Here is a 27279-nt window from a genome sequence, read left to right as displayed (position 1 = left end):
TCAATTCCATTCCTGAAAGGACATTTTGTACTTCCTACCTTGACTGTGTTCAGTCTAGTTTATGCTATAAATATTCTCATGTCAAACTCATCATAAGACTCTGCCTAAAGGCCATTTTATGCCAGTTGATCATGCTCAGTGATCTGAAAGTCCTCTCTCCCTCAGTTTCCAGGTTACCTACATCTCTCCTGTGACTCCTCTTTCCTTGCTGAGTGATCTTTGGCAATTTCCTTCTATTCACATTTTCTAAACTAACCGCCGGATGGTCTCCTCTATTGCTGTTGTTTCATTGACCATCTCTGGACAATTCTCAAATCAACACAATGAGGAGCTCCTCAGCCTCCAGTCAATGTTTAGTCTGTTCAAAAGACATCCCCAGTCATCTCTTCAGTGCTCAAACTTATGACTCACAGGACTAAACTTAATGAGCACTTCTCCTTAAAATCTACTTTTTTTTTTTTTTTTTTTTTTTTTTTTTTTAATTCACGGCAATGTCAGGTGTTCAGTCAGGCCTTAGCTTCTGGAATCAAACAGATCTGAGTCGACTCATGATTCAGTCACTTAATAGATATGTGTCCCTGCAGAGATCACTTCACTTTTCTGAACATCAGCTTTTCCTCTGTAAAATGGGGATAATTGTGTTTTTACTTCATAAAAATATGAGAATGTAGTAGTTAGAAAGTGTAACTGTTACCATTATTAGTAATTTCAAAATGTTACCTTCTCTGAGCATGATATAATACATGCTCATATAGAATATTTGGAAAATTCTATGAGACGTGAGGATTGCCTGAGGCCAGGAGTTCGAGACCAACCTGGACCATAACTTCCCCTAAGATAAAAAAAAATTAAAGAGAAAATTCTGGCAAGCATTTTGTGATCCAAGGATAAAGACTGCTAACATGCTAATGTGCTTCCATTTCTCTTGTCTTTTAAAAAAAAAATTTTTTTTAGAGATGGGTTCTCACTCTGTTGCCCAGACTGGAGTACAGTGGTGTCATCATAGCTCACTGTAGCCTCGAACTCCTGGGCTCAAGCTATCCTCCCACCTCAGCCTCCCAAGTAGCTGGGACTACAGGTGCACACCACCACAAACAGCTAAGTTTTAAATTTTTGTAGCAATAGCATCTCATCATGTTGCTCAGGCTGGTCTCAAACTCCTGAACTCATTCTCCCAAAGTTTTCAGATTACAGGTGTGAGCCACTGCACCTAGCCTTTCTTGCCTTTGTGTGTGTGTGTGTGTGTGCGCGTGTGTGTGGTGTGTGTATGCATGAGCCTGTGTTAGGAAAGAGGGCTTCTCTGGATGGCTCTACCATTTTCTTGGCCCCTCAGGGTAGATGGCTTCATGTCATCCTTTACCTTCTCTCTCATATTCTCATCCAAGTGACTAAATCTTCCAATTGTATTCCCAGATTTCTCCCAGATGCAATATTCCTTCTCCCACACTGCCACTCTCATAATTTACCTATTTCCCCATCTTCAGGCTCTTTTTTCACTTTTTATTCTAAATTCAGCATGGCTGGTTTCCCCAAACCAAAAATCTGAATATGTCTCTCCCTTGCTGAAAACACCTCCCTGGCTGCTCTCAATTTCTAGTATTAAGTCCTCTCCTTCCATTCCAGCCTTCTCTCTCATCTCTCCTGTATTCACTCCAGCCATATTCCCTGGAAGAGTCAGACCTGGTCATGCCTGTGCCCTTCAATATGCCACTTCCTCTGTCTCAGATCTTTGCCTGCTTTCTTGCCCTGGAAAACTCCTACCTATCCACCACATCTGAGCTCAAATGGCAGTCCCTGCATGAAGCCTCCCCATTTCCCTCTACCCCATAAGACAAGAAGCTCTTTTGCCTCTTCCTCTATGTACCCCTTTGTACCTTGCTACTACTCTGGCTATACATTCTGTAAGGTATCAGGTTACTTGTTCTCTGTGAATTCTTTATGAGAATTGCATCTGCAGTAGCTGGAACAGGGCTTAGCCCATGAAAGTTGCTCAGCAAACATTTCTTGAATAAATGAATTGATGGGTGGTGTGATGTGGAGTATCAGAAAGATCAAAGGATACTACGGAGTAAGACCTAAATCGGCGTTTTATTTCTTCCATATTTTCACCTGCATGGTTCTGGGCAAATATCTCTAAGCCTTGTGGGTTTTTGTTGTAGTTTGTTGTCTTTTTAGCAAGGTTGATGAGATGTTCCAATGACATGGTGTAAAGGAAAATGCTGTGAAAATAAAAATAAAACACTATGCAAGTATTCTTTATATGATTATTATTAATTCAAAAATAAGTAGCAGCTGAGGCTCAACATGGTCTTGCCTGATGACCATGCTGTGCGCATAGGGACTTGGTTGAGAATGGGAAGTCCCATGTCTAATCGCAGGAGCCAAGTGCCTTCAGACAAGCCCTCTTTCCAGTTCCCTTCTGGGGCAGGCGAGGATGTTTGTTCCCATTCCCGCTTCCCTATGCTTGTTGTGAGTCTCAGGTGAGATAATTCTTTTTAAACATCCATGTGGATAAAGTGCCTGGAAAAGGTACTGGAACTATCCAAATGCACAATGCTTATTCTGGTGAACCTGACAGCCTCCTGGGAGGTCCGTGCTCCTAGCCTTTGCCTGGGATCCCCAGTTTCAATCCTGCTTTGAGTCTCATTTGACTAATGCCGTGTCTCCTGGTCCTAAATGAGGCTGCAGGCTAGTTCCTTCTTTTGATTCCACCCCAGTGGATTCATATCAAGACTTGACTCCCTCAGAAGCTCACTATTAAATTAAAATCTACCCTGTATCCGGAAGGGAAGGACCCTACTTTTCTACTCTCTGTTGTTCTCGCTGATGCTATATCAGGGAAGCTTTCCATAACCTTCCAGACAAGGTTAGCCTCCTGAAGTTCAGTAATCTTGTGTTCCTGCTTTTTAACTTTGTAGTTTTATCACAGTTATCATGGTATCGCTGTTTGTATTTGTTATCAGTGTCACTCTGGACCATATCTGGTCCACTCCTCTTTCTCCTTTGCTTATCACAGTGCCTAGCACATAGAGGATGTCAACAAATATTTGTTAAGCAAATAAATTAAAGAATATTCTGAACTTAATTCGTTTCTTCTATGTGCATTGCATATTTCTATTTCAGTACCTTTGCTCCTGCTGTTTGCCCAGCCAGGAATGTGCCCACCTCCATTCCTCCTTGCATATATACACACACACACACACACACGCACACATGCCTATTAAATGAGATAATGCATGCAACACACTTACCAAGCACAGTAAGAACACTTAGTAGTAATTAACACCCGCCGGTGCATGTCTGTCATAGTGAGCCTCTAATCTACATCTCCTCAATCGCCTACCACTTACTCTCTAGTGAACATAGCATGTACTCACTCAACACTCAGTTGCATAAATGCTCCATCTCTGGAGTTCGTCTTCATCATGGAGATGGAATGGCATTTATGGAGCCAAGTGGTGCGTGTTTTTACCCCACTTTCCAGATAAAACACTGGTGGTTGACAGTGGAGAAGAAACTTACCCATTGTGCTTGGTCCTGAGCTTGCATCATAGATGAGAGTGAGGAGGTGATGGATACAAAAAGAGCAAGACAAGACACAGTTCATGTGCTTAAGGACCTTGAACTTTGACTCTGCAATAAGCAATGAACTGTAGTGAGCATCCACACCAGCCCTAGAGGCAGACAGACATGGCTTGCACCTTGGTGCTGGCACTCATCATCCTTGGGACCTCAGGGACTTACTTAACCACTTTAAGCTTCAATTTCCACACACCTAAAAATGGGATCCAAGTAGCCCAATGTCACAGGATGGGTGTGCCGCATGGTAAGGGCTATCGAGATCACCTGTGAATTGTTGATCATCCTCCTGGCTTTCTTCCATGGAGAGGCATGTTGCATTCCTCCCTCTTTCACCACATGGAGGTAGAGGAAAGATTTCTTCAGTAATCTTCCAAACTTCCCTCCTCTCTCCAGGATCACTTGGTTGGTGCTTGTGCTCTTCCCTGAGATTTTGTGTGAGTCAGTGAGTACAGCAGGGAAATCACTATGCGTGAGCCTAATTGAGACGGAGATATTGGCAGCAGACTCGGCATACAGGTGCCTTGAGAGCCCTGCCAGACGGCTTCTGCAGTTTCATGATCCTCCCTGGGGTAATCTAAGCCTCCATCAATTGGTGTCTCTGGGAGCTGTTCTGTTGCTACTTTACCAGCCACCTGTCGCTCAGAACCCACAAATAGTCTACGCCACGGTACCAGCATAAGGATGGGGAAGTGCCAGTTTTGGTGTTTGATGAGCAAGGTTATTACTTTAGAAAGGCTACAGCCAGGGGACTGAAGGAATGGGAAAGGAGAGAACCCCACCATGATTAAATATTCATTGAACAATCTCGCTGTTGGTGTCAAAAAAATGATGGTGATGCCATATAAAATAAAACGGATGCTGAGACTCCAGGTGGTACCAAGGGAGTCTTGCTCCCTTCCCACTCCTGGTTCCCACACCTTTCATCAGATGAATATATTTCTCCTTACACTAAAATATTCTTGCTGTCTGAAGCAGCTTTTCCAAAGGCCAACTCCTGACTTTTCAAATTATATCCAAACGACAGCCAAATGTTCTTTGTGTTCCAATAAGCTGGGTTCACAATATGGATGGGTTGGCCGAGGTAAAAGGTAGTACTGATGCTTCCTGTGAACAGAGGGCCTGGGCTAGGAGAAAGGTTCTGGGCTGGGCCAGGCTGTGCAGTCATGCTGCCACCACCCATGCAGTCCAAATCTTCCCCTTGCTAAGGCTGCTGGTGGTCTCCTGCCTGAGATCGTGTTCTTCTGTCCTCTTTCAAGTTCAGAGCATTTGACTTTGTGACTCAAGAATTTTGAAATTCTCTCCTCTGGGCTTTTGGGAGGCACTTTTATGCATTTCTTCTCCTAGCTCTTTGCAATTTCTCAGTTTTCCTCCACTGGCCCTACTTTTAGATGCTTTCTTTAAGTTCTTTTTTTCATCTTGATTCCCTTTTAGCTTTAAGCACTCTTTCTGAAAGACCACATTCATCTCTTGTATTGTAATCAATAATTGTAGTAGGTGGAGCAATGCTCTCCCCCTTTCAAAGATGTCTATGTCTTAATTCCCAGAATCTATGAATATGTTACTTCACATGGCAAAAGGGACTTCATGGATATAATTAATTCAATGATTTTCAAATGCGAAGATGATTGTGGCTTATCTGGTTGGGTTCAATGTAAACACAACATCCTTAGAAGAGGAAGGCTAAAGACTTAGAGTCAGACAGAGAGTGACATATATAACAATGGCAACAGAGGGACAAGAGAGGTCAGGAGATACATTAGGGTTCCCTAGAGGGACAGAACTGATGGAATATATATATGGGAGTTTATCAAGTATTAACTCACATGATCACAAAGTTCCACAATAGGCTATCTGCAAGCTTGAGGAAGAAGGACAGCCAGTCCAAGTCTCAAAACTGAAGAACTTGGAGTCCGATGTTTGAGGGCAGGAAGCATCAAGCATGGGAGAAAGATGTAGGCTGAGAGGCTAGGCCAGTCTCACCCTTTCATGTTTTTCTGCTTGCTTTGTATTCACCGGCAGCTGATTAGATTGTGGCCACTAGATTAAGGGTGGGTCTGCCTTCTCCCGCCCACTGACTCAAATGTTAATCCCCTTTGGCAACACCCTCACAGACACACCCAGGATCAGTACTTTGCATCTTTCAATCCAATCCAATTGACACTCAGTATTAACCATCACAGGAGATGCTACACTGTTGGTTTTGAAGATGGAGAAAAGTGCTATAACCTAAGGAATGCAGGTGGCCTCTAGGAACTGGAAAGGCAAGGAAATAAAATGGATTTTTCCCTAGAGTCTCTAGAAGGAATAAAGCCCTGCTGACATCTTATCTTGATTTTAGCCCAGTGAAACCCATTTGGACTTCTGACTTCCAAAAGTGTGGTTTAATAAATTTATGTTGCTTTAAGCAACTAAATTTGTGATGATTCGTTACAGCAGTAATAGAAAACAAGTACAATAATCTACCTAAGAAAAATCTACATAGCATTTAGTGGTTGTGGAAAACTGTAATTAAATCCTGGTTCTGTCTCTTACTAGCTGTGGGACCAAAGGCAGGTTATTTGATCTCTATGGTACTAGTTTTTTTTCCAACTATAAAATGAGGAAAAGAGAATCTGTTACATCTCAGATAAAATTGAGCTACTCTGGTCTCCTCCCACTACATGTCACAGTCAAGCTATCTGCATGACCAATCATCTCAGAAATGCTATAGGGAATTTCATTCTTAACACGCGGCAAGGCTTTTCTAAATGTCTTTACCAGTCTCTTTCTTTGTTTCTGTCATTTTTTCTTTCTCCTCTCTCTCTCTCTCTCTCTCTCTCTCTCTCTCTCTCTCTCTCTCTCGGTGTGTGTATAATAGGATGTTAAAAATGAGACCATTTCTGTCTCTCTGACTTCAGCAAGAAAAATCAATAAAGAAAGAACCTCCATCTTCCTAGGGAAGTGCTACCCCATCCTGACGGGCCTTGCAATGGGAAGGCTGAAATCAGAATACTGGGTCATCACCTCCCTTTAGAGAGTCAAACTGGAGCCCACAGGCCGAATCCTGCCTGCTAGCTGTTTTTGTAAATAAAGTTATACTGGAACACAGCCACGCCCATTCGCTTAAGTATAGCCCATTGCTCTTTTCTTTTCTTTTTTAAAAAAATTGCAGAGTTGAGAATTGCCACAGAGACTGTTTTGCCTGCAAAGCTTAAATAATTTACTATCAGGCCTTTAACAGAAAAGCCTGGCTGACTACGGCTTTAGGATTTAAATAGCTGATCTAACAGGACCATGTGTGGGGCAGGGTTGTGGAGTGCTGTAGAAATTTCCTCCCCACCCCCTGCATGGTGAGAGTGGCTTCAAGGACCACTTGAAGAGCTTGAGATGCATCCCTTAGGGTTTAGGGAACCCAGTGGACAGTTATCTGACTTTTCCTGAGAAATCTGAATAGCAACAGTGTGACTTCTTCACTGGGGCTGCATAGCAGAGAGAAAGGACTGACATTTGTGGTGAATATTTCCATCAACGGTGGTACTAAGAGTTGCTGGGGTGTCTCTCATGAGCAGAAATGAGCTGAAGCTTATGTGGTCTTCCCAGAGGTGAAATGGAACACCAAAAAGAAAGTGTTTCTATGAGGTGGACCACCAAATGCCAGGGCTGAGGGTTGGAGTTAAAGGCGGTCCCAGGAGAAAAAACAGTGACTATGAGAAAGTAATTTAAGGTTCCTGGTGGGGAATCTCTGAGAAAGGTACGAAGCATCTCTTGGAAGAAACTGTCAGCCTTTACTACCTCCAGGACTGGAGAACACCAAGGCTGGATAGTGACAGTCCCAACTGACTAGGCCTCAACATTCTCCTCTAATTCTTCTTTCCATAAGCCTAACTCTGGAATATTCAGGGTCCAAGGCTGGCTCTCTGGGGGGAGATAAAGCAGAAAGGCAAGGTGGGCCACAAAATAGAGCAAATATCCACAGCATCTTACAGGATCCGAGGTCTGCATCTTCCCTGAGCCTGGGATAGGTGAGAAGTTTCAACTCTGAATGAAGCCCAGAGAAGAATCATTGTCTTGACTTAGGCACAATAATTGAAGGGAGAATGGCAGTGGTGGTCTTTTTGGTGGCCAAAAGCCATTGGAAATTTTATTACCAAGTAGTGATTGTAAAAACCATGGAAACTGTCTGAGAGTTCATTCAAGAGCCAAGGGAAGAAATAGTATAGAGGTAGTTTGGGGGGCAGTGGTCAGAAAGAGAAAACTTGCTTTCTGTTCTCACCTTAGTGAGTTCAGCCTCATGGCTGAACTATGCATAGGTTATTTCTCACTGCTTGACACAGCAGCTACCCCATTCCCCCTTGTCTGTCACCAAAACTCCCCCAAACTATCTCCTTCCATTCCAATCTGAGCTGAGTTTTTGCCTGTTACTCCCTTTTCTGATGTGTTATCCTCATTCTTCTCTCATTAGAATGTAAGCTGCATGAAAGCAAGGGTTTCTGTTTCCATCACAGCTCTGCCTTCAGCACCTAGAACAGCGCCTCTCACAAACGAGGTGTCCAGTTACAATAGTCCTTTCTATCAGTAGCATCGCTTTCCAGGATTTCCTTACAGAGTTTCAAAAACTCTTGTAAATTGAATGGAAAATTCCAGAAATAAACAATTCATAAGTTTTAAATTGGGTGCCTTTCTGAGTAGCATGATGAAATCTCACACTGTCCCACTTTGTCCTGATCAGGACATGAATTCTCCTCTTGTCTGGCATCTCCGTGCTGTAGATGCTCCCTGCCTGTCAGTCACTTAGCAGCTGTCTAGAATATCAGATCGACTATTATGATATTGCAGTGCTTCTGTTCAAATAACCCTTATTTTACTTAATAATGGCCCCAAAGCAGGAGAGTAGTGATGCTGACATATTGTTACAATTGTTCTACTTTATTATTAGTTATCGTTGTGAATTTCTTACTGTGCCTAATTTATACATCAAACTTTATTATAAGTGTGTATGTATAGGCAAAAACACAGTATACATAGGGTTTGGTGCTATCTACTGTTTCAGTAATCCACTGAAGGTCTTGGAACACAGCCCCTGTGGGTAAAGGTGGACCATTGTAATGGCTGTCTGCTAAATAAGAGCATGGGGCAAATAAGTCTTGTCTTTCAGATTACCTTTCAGTTCTCAGAAGTATCAATTGCCTCAGTTAATATAAAATTCATATCCAAGATTCTTTCTCTTAGACAGTAGTGGAAGGAAGAAGACAGAAGTGGGAAAGGATGGGAGAGAAGACAGGAAAAGAGAGAAGGCAATGCTGGGGAGGAGGCAGAGGTGGGAAGAAGGCTCGGGTGGGAAGAAGATGCAGGTATAGAAGGCAGGAGGTGGGAGAAGGCTATGGTGAGGAGAAGGCAGGCAGGAGAAGGCTATCTTTCTCTGTTTCAAAGGGCTTTTGATAAGATGAAATTGAATAATGTATATGAAATGCTGAGAACATTCTGTGGGATGTAGTATGTGCTCAAAATATTTCTTACATGTAGCTAATACTTTAATAGTTCTTCCTTGTTCAACTGTCTGCTGGACAACTCCCTGATGGCAACTCAAAGCCAAAGTCTCTCAAATGTTACTCATTTTCCCCCCCATCTAACCTGCTCCCAACTCCTGTGCTCCCTCTAGAAATTAGTAAAATAGCAAAACTCTCTTGCCTCTGAAGTGAGATACTTTGCAGCATCTGTGACTTTTTTCCCCCTGGTGTCCAGTTGGCCACCAAATCCTCCTTCTGGATGCCTCTGGGACATATTTATTCCTGGCCACTCCCACTTCCACAGGTTGAACCCAAGCTGTTGCATTAACCTCATGTGTTTGTGCAGTCCCTCCTTGTCATGCATGACTATATTAGTTTGTTCTTGCATTGCTATAAAGAAATACCTGAGACTGGGTAATTTATTAGAAAAAGAGTTTTAATTAGGTCATGGTTCTACAGGCTGTGCAAGAATTGTAATACTGGCATCTTCTCAGCTCTGGGGAGACCTCAGGAAGCTCACAATCATGGTGAAAGGCGACGGGGGAGCAGGCACATCACATGGTCAGAGCAGGAGCAAGAGAAAGAGGCAGGGAGGTGCCACACTTTTAAACAACTGGATCTCATGAGAACTCACTCACTATCATGAGAACAGCACCAAAAAAGATGGTGCTAAACTATTTATGAAAAATCCAGCCGCATGATCCAGTTACCTCCCACATTGGGATTACAATATCTCCTTACCTCCAACACTGGAGATTACAATTCAGTGTAAGATGTTGATAGGGACACAAATCCAAACAGTATCAATGACTCTCTTCTCCGACTCTTGGTTCACAAGGCTGGAAGCTTAGCTTTGCCAGAATACATATTCTATCATAACAGGTCTATGCTCATGAACCTTCTGCCAATGCCTGTTGCCTGCAGGAGAAAACGCAGCCTGCATAGCAGGGGGCTAAACACTCTCCAGCTCATCTCTTCAGCCTGTCTCTCCTGAATTCTGCTCCTCTGCACTCCTCATTGTCCTTGGGGGAATTCCATGCTGTTTCTCAAGCTCCATGTGCCAGAATGCTCCTCCTTTGCTTTCCTGTCCTTGCAGAATCCCTACCTTCTTTACAGCCTGGCTCCAGGAAACCATCCCTAATAAATAATATTCCCTTCTGTGTTCTTGTGCTCTTGGTTTCCACCTCTCTTCTGGTATTTAGGTGGAGTCTTCAATTTTATTTATTTGTATTCATAGCTGTCTGTCTTCCAAATGAACTGGACATTAAATGCATACTTTATGTTTTTTTGTTTTGTTTGCTCCACCAAGCAGTGCTTAAGACAAAACAGAGACTGAGGCAATAATTCTTTGAATAAATAGTGCAAATCTTGATTTCATCTCTCGGTAGCTGGCTGACCCCAGACTTGAGATCTGACCTCTGGGATGACATGGGTAATGTTGGATTCAAGTTTTTTGTTTTTTGTTTTGTCTTTGCAACTTAAAAAGAAAAGTTAGAGATAATTCACATACCATAGAAATAACCCATTTCAATGTGCACGTCAGGGTGTTTAGTATATTCAAAAAGTTATGAAGCCATCACCGCTATATAAGTCCAGAAAAATGTAATCACATCCAAAAGAAACTCTATAACATTTAGTAGTGACTCTCCACTTCATACTTCAGCAAGTCCCTGAATAATAGCAATTTCCTTTCTGTCCCTATTGATTTTCCTGTTCTGGACAGTTCATATAAATAGAACCATACAATGTGTAATCCTTTATGACCAGCCTCTTTCACTTAACCTCATGTTTTTCAGGTTCATCCAATGCAGCATGTGTAATACCTCATTCCTTTTCATGGATGAATGATATTCCATCGTATGGATATGCCACATGTTATTTATTCATTCATCAGTTGATGGACCTTTGGATTGTTTCCCTTTTATGGCTTTATAAAAATGCTACTATGAACATTAATGTACAATGTTGTGTGAACATAGTTTCCACTTCTCTTTTAAAAATACCTGCAAGTAGAATTGTTGGGTCATATGGCATGGTTTCAGTGTTGGCTGAGAAAATGTACACTTCTCATAGGGCATGTTATGGTTTCATCCAATAGTTATTTACTGAGGACCTACTCTGTTGCAGACACTGTTCTAAGTGCTGGAGATTTAGCAGTAAACAAACTAATAAAACTTCCTGCCCATAGGGAGCTTATATGTTAGTTTGGGGGAGGCAGGCAACATACAAAATAAATGAGTAAAATATATAGCATGCTAGATGGAAATAAGTGGGCTATAGGGAAAAATAAAGCAGATAAAGAAGAGGTTGCAATGAAATTATAAACATGATTTTCAGGGAAAACCCCATTGAGAACATGACATTTAGGAAAAGATTGAAGGAAGTAAGAAAGAGCCTTCAAGGCATTTGGAATAACAAATTTAAAAGCATGAGGAAGAGCAGTTGGTGGGCTCACAGAACAGTAAGAGGCCAGTGTGGCTGGGAGAAGGGAGTGAGGGGAGACAAGAAGCAGTGGGGCAGGAAGCGTGGGGCCATGTAGGGCACTGTAAAGGCTTCAGCTTTTAGTCTGAGTTACAAAGGGGCCAAGGAAAAGATTCAAGCACAGGAGAGACATGATTTGACTTCTATTTTTATGGATTCCTCTGACTGGTGTGCTGAGGGTAATAAAGAGACAAAGACTCAGACTCCAATCAAGAGGCTAATACAACCATCAAGGGGACAGATGACAGTGGCATTGATAGAGCGGCAGAAAAGGGGATAATGAGAAGTGTTGGATTCTGGAAAGAGCATTCATTCATTTTAAAATGTTTATAGCACCTACTATTTACCAAGGATTCTTATAGACGCAGAGATTCAACAGGGAACATACACTTGCTAAGATGAGCGCAATCATATTGGTCAATATGATTGACCTCTTACTCATAAATTGAGCCCCAAGGAGACTTAAATCATCATCCATTTTTTTCTACTTACTAAATTCATTCAACCTGATTTATCAAATGCCTACTATGTGCAAGGCCCTTTGATACCTGCTAATCTAGAGCTGTATAAGACACAATTTTGCCCTCAAGGACACAGACAAAAATTACTGACCTGCAGAACTAAAAAAAGTGGTCATCATTTTAAGTCAGTAATTTTCGGGAGGTTTGTTTTGCAATGTAGTAAACTGACACCTAGGTCCTTCGTACATATTTACTGAAAAGATGAAGGAAAGAAGGCTACATTATGAAATTATTTCTGTGCCCATCCATCCTGAACTCAACAGTCATGTTCTCTTTTTGTTTTCCTTACTAAGGGGAAGACAGGGTACTGATAAGCAAAGTGAGTGGGATGGTGAATTTCTGGGTGCCCTCCACTCTCTGCAGGGTGGTGCGTCATCAGGATGCTAACGCATGACATCAGTGAGAAGACCTCCCAGCTGCCTCCATCTGGTTTTCTGGAAGTGCACCTATGCGAGGTGGTCATCTTCAGTGCCTGGGACACAGTCTGCACCACCCATGTGCAACCAGAGCCTGAGGATCTGACAGTGTCAGGCTTGAGGTTTTTGAATTGTGGTTCATTGTTAGCTTGGTGAATCCATTTGCATCCTCTCAACAGTGTGGGCTCACTTTGCATCACTTTACATCCATATCTAGGAAATAAAATTGGCCTCACAATCCTAGTTCAGGTTTCACCAAGTAGGATAATACCAGAAGAAGCTAAAATGAGACAATGACAAGGAAGTGAGACCTCCCTTCTCTTCTATGTGCTCATTAGGAGGCTTGGGTGGAGTTGGGGGAAGTTTCCTCTTCCGTCTCCCCTAGGTGGGGTAGATCAAGAAAGAGAAGCTAGAATGTTGGCTTTTTAATGCTTTTACTACATAGCCTGATGACCCTTGGTTTTCAAAGGGAGAATAATTTTGTCAAGGGTTTCTCCCTCCTGGGCTATCTGCCCTGGGCTCAAGAATACAATGCCTCAGATGCTTTCATTCAACATGTATCTACTGACATCCATTAGATATATGTTGGCCCTTTCAGAGCTGCATTCACTGAATGAAGATGATAGGGTAGCTGACATGGATCAGTTGTTCACTATTTGCTGGACACTGTGCCAATCTCTCAGCTTACATCGTCTGTGGAAGTCCATACAACAATGCTTTTGGGTGGATATGCTCGAGTATTGCCTTCTAGATGAGGAAACTGAGGCTCAAAGAGGTCACTTCCTCAGGGTCACAGAGATACAAGATGTCAGAGCTGGGATCCAGACCTCAAAGTTTGGCTGCAAAGCCTATGCTGTCAACCACAATTGCTTCTTCTGTTTATTGGTGGTTCCCAGTGAGGGGAAGAATGAACTCAAATAGAAGGTGTAGGCCTAATCCACAAACCTTATAGCAGGAGTAAGCGCTTTTAGCTTCATTTTACAAACGGTGAAACTGAACATTTTATGACTAGACTGTGATGGATGGTGGTGGTGGTGTTTCGTTTAAGAAATTCTTATTTGACCATTGAACATTAATCATATAGATGAGGCATGAACAAACATATTTGGAGGTAACTATCATGACAATGTGATTTCTTTTTGTTTATTTTCTGTTTATCTTTATTTCAAGTGCAAAAAGCATTGAGATGTAATTTAAAATTACTTTATAAGAAAATAGCTTGTTAAATGCTGAGATTGCATGTTAAATAGTCGCAAGTTAGAGTCAAAATGCCATCGATCTGAAAATTGTTGTCCAGCTTTGCAATTACTCTGAGCTTTGTGTCTGAGCTCTTTCTGACAAATCAGGTAACAAGAAATAGCTCTGGATATACTGGTTCCTGATACTCCATTCCAGTCTGATATTTGTGATGGTTTAGTTGGCATCAGAATTCTTAAAGGACACACTGAACATTTTGTACAATTCATACTGCCACACCATCCTTCAGAGTAGAATTTTATCAACTCGAAGTAACTCAGCACTTTAAATCATTTCAGGACCTCTTTTGGGCAGTTACTTCCATCTCCAAATAACACACAAAATTAAAGCTTTTAAATTATTACTTAGTAAGAATTTATTGACATATCATTTCAAAGTGTGGTGTAAAGGGAAGAAAATAATGAAAAGGGTTATAGAGATGGGCGAAGGTTGTGATTTAACCTTCCTAGAAAATAGGGGGGCTCATCTTATATAAAGTTTACATTCTTAGTAACTCCTTTTGTTTTCTCTAATCTCTTTATGCCTTAGTTTGCCTTTCTCATTTCTACCACTTGTTCTACTTCTTTCTCCACTAAATGTAGACACAAGAAAATCTCACTATTTCCATGCATTGCTGGGGAGACAGTGTCTTTTTAAGTAGCATTACTCTCGTTTTACCCTATCTTTGTTGAAGATACTAGAACTGAGCTACCTGTTGGGATAGGCCATTAAAAATGATAATAATAGCTACTCCTCATATTGATGAAAACACATTCTATGCAAGAACTCAAATTAGACTTTGTAACAACTCTCTGAGGCAGATATTATTATTGTGCTTATTTTGTTGATGAGGAAGCTGAGGTACAGAGAGCCTCGTTTATTCAAAGTAATATGGCTAGGATGCAGCAAAGCAGGGGTTTGAACTCTGGCAATCACTACCCCATATCACCTTTGGTTAAATGAGATTATTGCACTAGCAAAGCCATCCATGAGCCAGCCCATATTCAGTTACTCTATATGAGCCTCTCTCACTAGTGGCTTTCTTTTGGTGGGGGGCACCTAGTATGTGTTGTCAAGCACACAGTTTAAAATATTTCCATATTAGAATCCTTCCCTGTTCTCTTTTTGAGAGCCCGGTGTCAACACTCCCAGCTCCAAGAATAGCTCTTGGAAAGTTCTTGCAGCAATTGCAAAAATATTCTTTTCCTCCCTCTTTCACTGGCTGGTTTCCAAGTCTTACGTTATGGGTTTGGGAGTCTAAATAGTGTGAACCTGTAGGCTAAGACACAATCTGGAGTTCCAAAAGAGGGATACTTTTCGGCAGTTGGATGCAAAAGAGAGCAAAGTCATGTCACCTGTACCCTGCTGAAGTTTCCTCCTACAGAAAGGATACAAGTAATTACACAACATCTTTCTCCAAATGTTCAGACAAATTGCTTGTACAATAGTTAACAATATAATTCAAAGCAGAAGCTGAAATCCTCATGCAGATGTGCCCCATAAAGAGATATCCCTGAGCTTTGAAGTAAGTGGGCATGATCTCTCCTCTCACTATTGCCTTCTTATTAACTCTGTTTAGGCAGTTACATAACCTTTTACGAGCCTCAGTTTCCCCATCTGTAAAATAGGATAAGATTAGCTTTCCTACAGGATGGTGAGCCTGGTGTATAGTAAGCAGCCAATAAATGCTCCTGTAAGTCCATTTGATGATGTCTGTGCCTATTTATCCTTTCCATGCTCTGGTCAATAGCTTTTTCTCTACTTTGAATACTTGCCTATATGGACATTGGCTCATGGGAAATAGAGTCTAGATAAATGCATGTGAAATTCATTGGTTTCCACAGGCATTCCTTGTGTGCCTAGAACTGAAGTAACTTCTGGGAGGTGGTACTGAGGGAATTTTAAAAGGGAAATGAAGTTGTCCTTGCACACAAAGAGTTTATTCTCAGATCTAGGAACACACAAGGAGATTAATGAGAAAAGAGTTTTTTAAAGCTCAGCAGCCAATGGATATTGTGAAAACGAAGTGAATTGTGTAAATAAGTAATTGCTGTTCACCCAACTTGGAATCCCCCCACCTCCTGATGATAGACACTTGTGTCTAGTTCAACATGTGTTACAGTTTTACGTGTTTCTTGTGTTGGGTGCATACCCATCTTGCTGAATGGACTAGTGTTCTCCAACAGAAATGTAACGTGGGCCATATTTACAAATTTAGATTTTCTAGTAGCCTTATTTAAAGAAAAGTAAAAAGACACAGATGAAATTAATTTTAATAACACTTTAACCTAATATGTTCATAATATTATTAGTTCAAGTAGTAATCAATGTAAAAATGATTACTGTGATGTTCACATGCTTTTCTGTCATTTGAAGACTAAGTCTTCAAAATATGGAATGTATTTGACACTTACATTACATCTCAATTTGGCCTGGCCACATTTCCAGTGCTCAAGTAACCACATGTGGCTAGTGGCTCCCGCGTTGGGCAGGGAAGAGCTAGACAGTGGCCTCCTTGAGGTACAGGATCTTTTATTCTTCTTTGTGTCTCCACTCTATGCATCCTTGTACCTGGAATCTGATCTGCCTTATGCCAACTCGGTGTTCAGTACTTTTGTTGTATGGGTTTGAGTTCCATTTTCACACTTCTGCACCTGCCATCTTACCTGACTACTTTTCTCACCACTGCTTCATTGAGTGATACTGTCTTCATTTCTCAAAGGTTGCCCACATGCCCCCTTCTATCACCTTTAATCCCTAGCTGGCACCTGTCCATTGCTGGAGTCAGTGAGAAACTTGTTCACAGTGCACCAAGTAATGGTTCAGTTCAACCCTGCTTTGTCTTCAGGATCTTGTGGCAGGCTGTCTTCAGTCCTGGAAAATCCCACTTAAAGAGTAGAGGCTGAGGGATTGGAACCAGTTAAAAGGAGAGGAGCAGAGAGTGATAAAAGGTTGCAAGGGTGGTATTTATGTGATGAGGATGAGAAAGAAGAGCATGTGAGTCTGCAGAGGAGGATGAGCTGGGTGAGGTGCTCAGACTCTGGCAGGCACATGAAAGGATGTGCCAAGGAGGACAGGGACCAATTATTCTCATTATCCAGTTAGCAGGGGTTGGATCACTGGAAGGACCATTGAGATTGCAAAGGAGACAAAATTCAACTGCAGACAGAAAAAAAGAGGCCTGTGGCATCAAATATACCTCTGTCTGAAGCTACTCTATCTACAGTCTGTGATGCTGAGTAAACTACTTAATCTTCCTGGACTTGAGCTTTGGTGTCTCTATGTCTACAATGGAAATAAAGTTTCAACCTTAAAGATTATCTTGACTATGCAATGATACTCAAATGTCTGCTGTGCATGAGATGCCAACAAGGAAACTAAAGGAATTGAATTCATTTTAGACAGAAATATTTCTTCTTTTCAATTCTTCCAATTCCACTCCTCCTCCAACTCTTTGGCTGGCTTTGGAATTCTCATGAAATTAGATGTCAGTGTTTCCAAATGTCTGAGGAGAACACTATTAATGGCATGAGACTGTGAGAAGGTTGTTCTTTTCCGAATTCTCTTTCTCTTTGCCTGGAGAGATTCTCAGTTTGGTGTCACTCTTTAACGCCTCTTCAACATTTGTTTCAGTCTTTCTCAAGGACAATAGAAAAGGGCTCAGGAACAAAGCTTTGGGTGGGCAACATTATCTACCTGGAATTTAATAGCATAATAAAGTTTACATAGTAATTTCTATTTAGGATAATTCATACTTAAATTCCATTTATTGCAATGTGATGGTTTTCTTGTAAAGTAAAGTAATTTCAGATGAAAGTGATCAATTAAAATACAGTAAGTTGATGATAGTATGTATGGTACAGACCTGGTAAAATTGTAAAGGTGCTCTAGAAATGGCTGAGGTTTGGGTAACACCAATCCAGGCCAATATTGTCGTTTTATGGCAGGAATTAGAGTGCCAGTGAGGGGAAGTTTCTTGTTTGCCCGTGGACAGCACAACTTGAATTCACATTGGAGCAAGATCTGCACTGGGTTTTGGAGATGTGGGTGATAACTTCTGCCCTACCACCGCCATATGCCCATGGGCAAGTCACTTTCCTCTGAGAGCTTTTGTTTCTGCTAAATTATATTGATTCGTGGAGTTCTTTACTACTCCGAAACTTACTTGGGGATATCCCCAATCCCTTTGCCCTTTCATCTCTCAAATATTCTAATGGAGGACTTCATGCTCTGGTGGTGGAAATGAGGACTGATAAGGACAGGGGAGAAGGTTGCTACCTGTTCAGCCTCATCATCGTTCTTATCTGAGTGACTGGTTCAACGTCCCCATAGAACTGATTAAAGTGACAGCTCCTTGGAACCAATATAGTACTGACTCCTTCAGAGGATGGTGTGGGACTAACTCCTCAGACAGCTAACTTTCTCAAGTTGGCTCTATATGTAATATCTGCTTTTATTTTACTGATGGTTTTAGCTTTATTAATGACTTCCAGAATATAGGAACAAGATTGGTACAGTTTTTCCTGCAAATGGATGTTTGATTGTGAATATTATTTGGTTAATTTTCAAATTCTTTTTAGTGTTTAGTTATGGCTAACTAGAAAAGTTAATAATATATTCTTAGTCTGGGATATGTAGTTATCCCAGATATATATAAGGTACCTTACCAATATAAGGTGACACCTTATGTTGCCGTGGTCATATGGAGCAGGAGTCAGCAAACTTTTTCTCTAAAGGACAAGATGGTAAATAATTTAGGCTTGCAGACCATGTGGTCTCTGTCACATTACTCAACCTTAGTATGGTAGCATAAAAGCAGCCATAGACTACATATGAACAAATGAGCATGGCAGTGTTCCAATAAAACTTTATTTACAAAATTAACCAGCAGAATGAATTTGGCACTCAGGCTATAGTTTGCCAAACCTTGCACTAGAATGTATTTATTTTCTGAACTTCACCCTATGCCACATGCACACACATACTCACATCCTCATTGACATTGTTTAGGAAGCAAGATTGCCTAGTCTTCAAGGAGGGCTTGGACTGGGATAAGACCTTTCTGTGTACTCAACCTGATGTCCTGTGAATCCTAAAATGAATTAAAATTTTGTACCTTTTAGAACTCATAAGAATTAAATAAGATACAAATGTAATATGCCCGACATATGGTAAATACTCAGTAGGTATTATATTCCAAGCTCTAATCCCCATCCCAACCCTTCCCCTGCCAAGGTAATATCAAACCAGAATTGCAGAATTTGTGTCTCCCTCACAAATTACTTATAGAACAGCTCTTTCCACCCTACATGAGCCTGGGTCGTGCAGACACAATTTTCTCAGGTGCCGTGTGTGGCTATTCTTGGCTTTCTGGCTTGATCCTCTGAATCTAGGGTGTGGAGAAAATCAAGCAGTCTCTTCCAGGAATTTAGTGGAAAAGAATTTCTAGGCAGATTGCCCAAAAGCTACACTGTATTCTTAGAAAGTGGCTGTTGTATCAGTTAAGAGTTGACTATGTGAGACCATTGGCAGGAGTTGTTCTTTGAGGACTGACCCTGGGTCTTAGTGTTCCAAGGGCTGTGAATAACAACACTCACCACCATTTCCGTGATCAAAGACCCACACCGCCACCCAAACAGTCCTGGGATGGGGTGCTTCTGTCACGTCCTACAATCTGGGGACACATTAGCTCTGCCCAGTCCAAAGCTGAAAACAGTGGAAGAGAAACAGCAAAGAAGACAGGACTTCAGCAGGTGACTTGGGCTTCTTTTCTTCAGCTCTGCCCAGAAGGACCCTGTGTTAGACCAGCTGAATTCCATTCCCTCCCTGCCATGTTGGTACAAGACCTCCAGAACGCTCACTGCCTTGGAGTCATCGAAAGGTAGAGCTGAAATGGCCTTTGAAAATGCTCTAGTCTAACTCCCTCATTTTCTAGCATTGGAGGTGGGGCGGGGGCAGAGGGTTATGTCACTTCATAAAAATCACACAGATGTGATATTAAAGCAGCTCTCCTGGATTTCCCAGTTCAGGGCTATAGTCACAGTGAGATATTTGAATTTGAGAATCTTCCTGTGATTTAGAAGGAATGTTTCTCCTTTCTTATTTTATAACCCAAATTACCAACCATCCCCCTATACCTGTATATGTCTATAATTAATATACATTTTATAGAAGCATATGTGTCCATGTGCATATATAATATATATCTACCTCTGTGTGTGCATATAGATGTATGTGAATACATAATTTATATATGTTTATATATATAATTTATATATATATACAGAATTTACTTTATTCTTCAATTTATTTTTCATCTACTTTGTAAATATTGAGTGACGTCTATGTTTCAAGTGCTATAATTACGATCCTGGTAGTATGTGTGCATATACATGCACATGCATTCATGTGTGTGGTGGGGAGTATGCCACAATAGTAAGCAATTCACAGTACTGACTTTCAAGGAATTTATAGTCTCATGGTTTCTGGAGGTAAGAACTTCAAAAGGGATTAGCTGGGCCGATCTTGCTTGTGGCCTCTCACTGGATTGTGGTCAGATGTTGGCTGAAACTTCATTCTTCTGAAGACTTAATCAGGGCTGGAGGACACCTTCCAAGTTGGCTCATTTATGGAGCTAGAAAGCTGGTGCCAGCTGTTTGCTAGGGTCCTTAGCTCCTCTCTACAAGGACACATGAATGTCCTCAGGGCATGGTGTCTGATTCCCTAGAGTGGGCAATTTATGAACCCTAGGTGGAAGACACAACACCTTTTATGACCTAACCTTGGGAGTCACATATCTTCACTTTTGCCATATTTTATTGATCACATAGGACTGGCCATACATTGACATGGAAAGTGTCTCCACAAGATCATGAATACCAGTAGGTGGGAATCACTGGGGAACATATTGTAAACTGGCCCCAGCACATATTCTGAGTGGGAAACGTATGGATAATTATGTGTGGTAAATACCATGAAAGTGGAAGTATACAGTGTAAGAGAGCAAATGATGGGTATAGATAACCTTATCTGAGATTGGGGAAGGTGGCAGTACTGGTGTTGTTAAAGACTTTTTGGAGAAAGTAGTTTTTATCCTGAGACATGATAGTTGAGTAGAAATTGGACAGCTTGGTAGTGGATGGTGTGGGAAGAGTATTCCAAGCAAAGAAAAGAACATTCTTTGGGTTGCAGCTAGAATGGCATTTCTTCCAAAACTCTAATCCCAGGAGATGCAGGACAAAAAAAGAGCCCTGTACTTAAATAAATTGGGAAAATGTAGTATACTGCAGTTCTTATGAGAGATTTACATTTCTCACTGACATCAATATCAAAAGGCTTGAGAAATTTTGCACTAAAGATACCTTTTAACAATTTAACCCTAAACTTACTTGTACAGGGACAAATTTAATGTTCTGCAGAGCACATTTTGGGAAAAGTTGCATTAGACAAATATCAGTGCTATCAGTTATTGCCAAATCCTTTTTAGTCTTTCTCAGAAACTTGGAGGGATAAGGGAAGAAGCTATGCTTGTTTTCTTAAGTTTTCTTACTTGAAGAGAAGGGAGCAGAGAATTCATTTATTTATCCACTGTGGTAGTGAACATTCTTTTAACTGCAAGAGAGAAAATCTGATTTAAATAGGTTGAAATAAGGAGTAAGGAAAGGATCCAGTTCAGCTTTCTACTTATGGCTAGCCAATTTTCCCAGCACCATTTATTAAATAGGGAATCCTTTCCCCATTTCTTGTTTCTCTCAGGTTTGTCAAAGATCAGATGGCTGTAGATGTGTGGTATTATTTCTGAGGACTCTGTTCTGTTCCATTGGTCTATATCTCTGTTTTGGTACCAGTACCATGCTGTTTTGGTTACTGTAGCCTTGTAGTATAGTTTGAAGTCAGGTAGCATGATGCCTCCAGCTTTGTTCTTTTGACTTAGGATTGTCTTGGAGATGCGGGCTCTTTTTTGGTTCCATATGAACTTTAAAGCAGTTTTTTCCAATTCTGTGAAGAAACTCATTGGTAGCTTGATGGGGATGGAATTAATTCAAGATGGATTAGAGACTTAAATGTTAGACCTAATACCATAAAAACCCTAGAGGAAAACCTAGGTAGTACCATTCAGGACATAGGCATGGGCAAAGACTTCATGTCTAAAACACCAAAAGCAACGGCAGCAAAAGCCAAAATTGACAAATGGGATCTCATTAAACTAAAGAGCTTCTGCACAGCAAAAGAAACTACCATCAGAGTTAACAGGCAACCTACAGAATGGGAGAAAATGTTTGCAATTTACTCATCTGACAAAGGGCTAATATCCAGAACCTACAAAGAACTCAAACAAATTTACAAGAAAAAAACAAACAACCCCATCAAAAAGTGGGCAAAGGATATGAACAGACATTTCTCAAAAGAAGACATTCATACAGCCAACAGACACATGAAAACATGCTCATCATCACTGGCCATCAGAGAAATGCAAATCAAAACCACAATGAGATACCATCTCACACCAGTTAGAATGGCGATCATTAAAAAGTCAGGAAACAACAGGTGCTGGAGAAGATGTGGAGAAATAGGAACACTTTTTTTTTTTTTTTTTTGAGACGGAGTCTCGCTCTGTCGCCCAGGCTGGAGTGCAGTGGCCGGATCTCAGCTCACTGCAAGCTCCGCCTCCCGGGTTTTTACGCCATTCTCCTGCCTCAGCCTCCCGAGTAGCTGGGACTACAGGCGCCCGCCACCTCGCCCGGCTAGTTTTTTGTATTTTTAGTAGAGACGGGGTTTCACCATGTTAGCCAGGATGGTCTCGATCTCCTGACCTTGTGATCCGCCCGTCTCGGCCTCCCAAAGTGCTGGGATTACAGGCTTGAGCCACCGCGCCCGGCCAGGAACACTTTTACACTGTTGGTGGGATTGTAAACTAGTTCAACCATTATGGAAAACAGTATGGCGATTCCTCAAGGATCTAGAACTAGATGTACCATATGACCCAGCCATCCCATTACTGGGTATATACCCAAAGGATTATAAATCATGCTGCTGTAAAGACACATGCACACGTATGTTTATTGCGGCACTATTCACAATAGCAAAGACTTGGAATCAACCCAAATGTCCATTAGTGACAGACTGGATTAAGAAAATGTGGCACATATACACCATGGAATACTATGCAGCCATAAAAAGGGATGAGTTCATGTCCTTTGTAGGGACATGGATGCAGCTGGAAACCATCATTCTTAGCAAACTATCACAAGAACAGAAAACCAAACACCGCATGTTCTCACTCATAGGTGGGAACTGAACAATGAGATCACTTGGACTCGGGAAGGGGAACATCACACACCGGGGCCTATCATGGGGAGGGGGGAGGGGGGAGGGATTGCACTGGGAGTTATACCTGATGTAAATGACAAGTTGATGGGTGCTGACGAGTTGATGGATGCAGCACACCAACATGGCACAAGTATACATATGTAACAAACCTGCACGTTATGCACATGTACCCTAGAACTTAAAGTATAATAAATAAATAAATAAATAAATAAAGAGGCTGAAATAAAAAATGGAGGATGAGGCTGGGCACGGTGGCTCACGCCTGTACTCCCAGCACCTTGGGAGGCCGAGGTGGGTGGATCGCGAGGTCAAGAGATCGAGACCATCCTGGCTAACACAGTGAAACCCTATCTTTACTAAAAATACAAAAAACAAACAAACAAACAAAAAACAATTAGCCGGGCATGGAGGTGGGCGCCTGTAGTCTCAGCTACTTGGGAGACTGAGGCAGGAGACTGGCGTGAACATGGGAGGCCGAGCTTGCAGTGAGCCGAGATTGCGCCACTGCAGTCCAGCCTGGGCGACAGAGCAAGACTCTGTCTCAAAACAACCAAAAAAACAAAACAAAACAAAACAAAAAAATGGAGGATGATTAGCCCCCATAATCAAAAGATCAGGGGTAGATCTTCAGTCTCAACTGGATCCAGGTATTCAAACCAGATAGATCAGCAGGATTCTGAGTTGATCTTGTTCCCAGCCAGTCTTTCCCCAGCTGGTAGATAAGAAGACCACCAGCACCTCTAATTTGCCATATACTTAATAACCACGGGTAAGAATGACAGCTGCTTGTTCCAGCAAAAGGCCAGTGATGGACATTGATTGTCCTGGTCTATGTCCTAGGCAAGGAGAATACAGTTTCACATATTGGCCTGATCTTGGGCAGGTGTCACCTTTTGCTGCCAAGAGCTTTGAGGCAGCTCCATCTAGACAACATGGATTTAGAGAGAGGATGGAGGAGTGGTTAACCAAATGGTAGAGAAGGATCTTTGGAAGAAGAGATCCAGGTAAATACAAACAAAGGTGCCTACTACCACCCTCACTGATTACTTGATTACTTATTAAGTATCAGTTCTTGGCTATACACAGGGAAAGCACAGATTGATGTTAAACCTTCTTTCAAAGGGCATGGAGTCATGAATACTAAAGAGTGACCCGGGCTTCATCACCAGTTGATGACTTTACTTCTACACCCAGCCCTCCAATTCAAGAGTTCCAATTCATGCCTCAGAGAAGCTGCAAATGACAGCTGACTCTCATACAGACGAAATGACCAGGGTCTTCCTGTAGGTACCAAGGGTCTGATAATGATTATAGTGAAATATTCTAACAAAGTATGAAGGCTATACCAAGGGCAGAGAGAAGGAGGTAATTCATTTTTTCCTGACCAGTGGTTCTCAACCCTCTCTAGATACCAGAACCATCTAGGGAAATTAAATAAACATTGGAGCCCTTCCTTCACAGATTTTGATTTAATTAGTCTGGGTTGGGAGCACTGGGAATGGGTCTTTTTAGAAGTGTTATAGGCTACTGAGATGTGCAGGCAGATGGAGATCCACTATTCTAAAGACCATCAGCTGCTCGTGGCCAGGAGCTGTGGTTTATTCGCCATTGAATCCTTAGTCTCCAGTACAATGCTTGTCACAGAGTAAGTGCTCAAAAATTATTTTTGAAAAATAAATGAATGAGGAACATATATAAGCAACAATTCAATGCTAAACTTTGGTTTCTCCCTCTCCTGCATACACCCTTTGCATCCTGACACCCAAGGGACACGTTTTCTCTGACGGGGATGATCTATCTTCCAAGCGCAGTGTGCAGGAATCTTGTGAATTCTCACAGCACTGTGGTGAGGAAGGTTTTTTTTCCCTTTTCCCCACTTAACTAACGGGGCACTCAGTCAGAGAGCACACAAATGATTTGCCTCAGGGCCTCCGAGAGGAATAATGATAGGTTTGTGGGGTCTCTGATGCAATTATAAGTAAGCTGATGGAAAGAGATTAAGGCTGCAATTTGGAAATGTAAAAGGTTAATACAGGCTAGATGTTTTTGTCCCAAATTTGATTTCTGGTACAGCTGACCAATGCTAGATCCCCATTACCTCCAGTTTAGAAATGTCCTTTGTTTTCAGGGCTGCCTGGAGCTGCCGTCAGACTTTCTCAGCTGCTCTCACCCAAGCTGTTCCTGTGGAGCATCCAGTGAGATGTAGATGATTCTAGTTCTTTCTGGATCTAGAGAGGCCACTGTTTGACAGTCCTGGTTTCAGGAACTGGTGGGTTTAGAATTAAGCTCCTTGTTGCACTATTTCTGAGGGGCTGGCTGTGGGTCCAGGCCAAACAGCCACAGCAAAAGGAACTGGCCCCCAAATTGGGGAAGGGGGTACTTCTGTTAGCCCCTTTCTGCTGGACTGCATAGGTCTTTGGGAATTGACCGTTTACTTCTTCCCAATGAACTGGTTCTCATGGCCTCTGAAGCCAGACTCCCTGGCTTGTGCTCTAGCTCCATTCCTGTTAGTTATGTGACTTTTGGCAGCTACTTAACCTGCATCTCCATTTTGTCATCTGTTAAATGGGGATCCTTCTTGGGTATAATGGCTAGGTTGGAACTTGATTGCATTTACCCTGTTGCTCAGGGATGTGGTCTCCAACCAGGTGCCATCTCCTGCTGCTGCAACTGTGGCCATAAGCTTCATTTCAGCAAATTTTCTCGCATTTGCACCCATTCCCCCGCATTTGCACCCATTCCCCCTTTACTCCTGATGCTTTATCAACAGCAGTGCTTTGAACAATCGCTTGTTAGTGTTCATCTTCATGGTCACACTATAAGCTCCCTGAGGGCTGGGCCCATGTCCACCTTCTCAGCTCTGTATTTCCTATGCTAAGCTCAGTGCCTGGCATATGAAATATCTCACTCAATTCATATTTATTAAATTCATATTTATTAAATTGTCCTAATTCTTTGATGGGTGTTGTGGTCAATCCTGACTACTCACATTGCCATACATGCATCGGGTACAAATAATACTGTCAGAAGGAGGAAAAAACAACAGTAGTTAAAATTGGAACAATTCAAACTCATGTGGAATTGTTACTGAAGTTCATGCAATCACTGAAATTGTATCTCATGGATCCCTCTTGGGGTGGGAACCTACAGAAAGTGGTAATGACTCCATAAATTTGTTCTTACTCACCTGAAGGCCCTCAACATCCAAAGATTTAACAATCTAAATAGCAAAGCTTGATGAAGACTTGGAGACTTTACTCTCTGATCCAGATTCATGGGGCCTCAGTTCATCTAGTGATCTCTGGGTATTTTTAGAGCAACCGTCTAGAATGGGAACTCTACACTGAGATTGAAAACGACTCTCTCACAGAGTTAGGAAAGACTAATACAAATGCTGAGTTTAAGGAACAGAGAAGAATTTCTGGCACTCAATGAATACTCCACTTCTTCACATTGATGAACGTGCCTTTCACTTAGAGTCATTCCTCATGTTGTATTTATTTGCTTATTCATTCACTTGGGCTGTGTTATCCAAATTCTACCACTATCTGTGTAAGTTTGGGCAAGTTACTTGATTTCTTTGCCCAATTTCCATCTCTGTAACTTAGAAATGGTAATGATATCTCCTTTGGGAGTTGTGGTGAGAATTCAATAAGATAACACACATGACTGAAACATCATAAGCACTTTATAAGAGTTATTAATTAGTAATTGTTATTTTATTTGTTAGGTACTAAGTATAGAGTGTTAAATATCTCAGAGCACAAGTGTGGACAAAGACTTGAAAACAGAAATAAGTGGTTATATGAGTAAGAGTTGACACTTTTTGAGCATTTCCAGCATTCTCAAATGTTTTACTTGAAGCCTAAAAGAATGCTAGTCCTTGGATCATTTCACATTCAAGTTGACAAAAAAGTGGGGTTGATCTTTCTGGCATGTGGCAAGAGAGATGAAAGCATGGATGTGTAGGCTGAACCTGGATCATAAAGTTAGGGTTGATGAGAGACAGCGGTCAGAACCATGAAGAGCTTTAAGAAGGGGTAGAGAGGAGCTCCACACATTGGGAGTCTTGTGGGATAAAGGCAGTTGCCCCACTCTTTTCTTCACTTGACATTTGTATTTCCAATAGAGAGTCCTTAATGGAAACAATCTTTTCCTTGAAGGAAATGTCTGCTTTTCCTTTGTTCTGGAGATGCTGTAGAACATTGTTCTTCCATCACATAAAAC

The sequence above is a fragment of the Theropithecus gelada genome, chromosome 8, assembly GCF_003255815.1.
Source record: "Theropithecus gelada isolate Dixy chromosome 8, Tgel_1.0, whole genome shotgun sequence".
NCBI lineage: Eukaryota > Metazoa > Chordata > Mammalia > Primates > Cercopithecidae > Theropithecus > Theropithecus gelada.
This window is presented reverse-complemented; position numbering follows the sequence as displayed.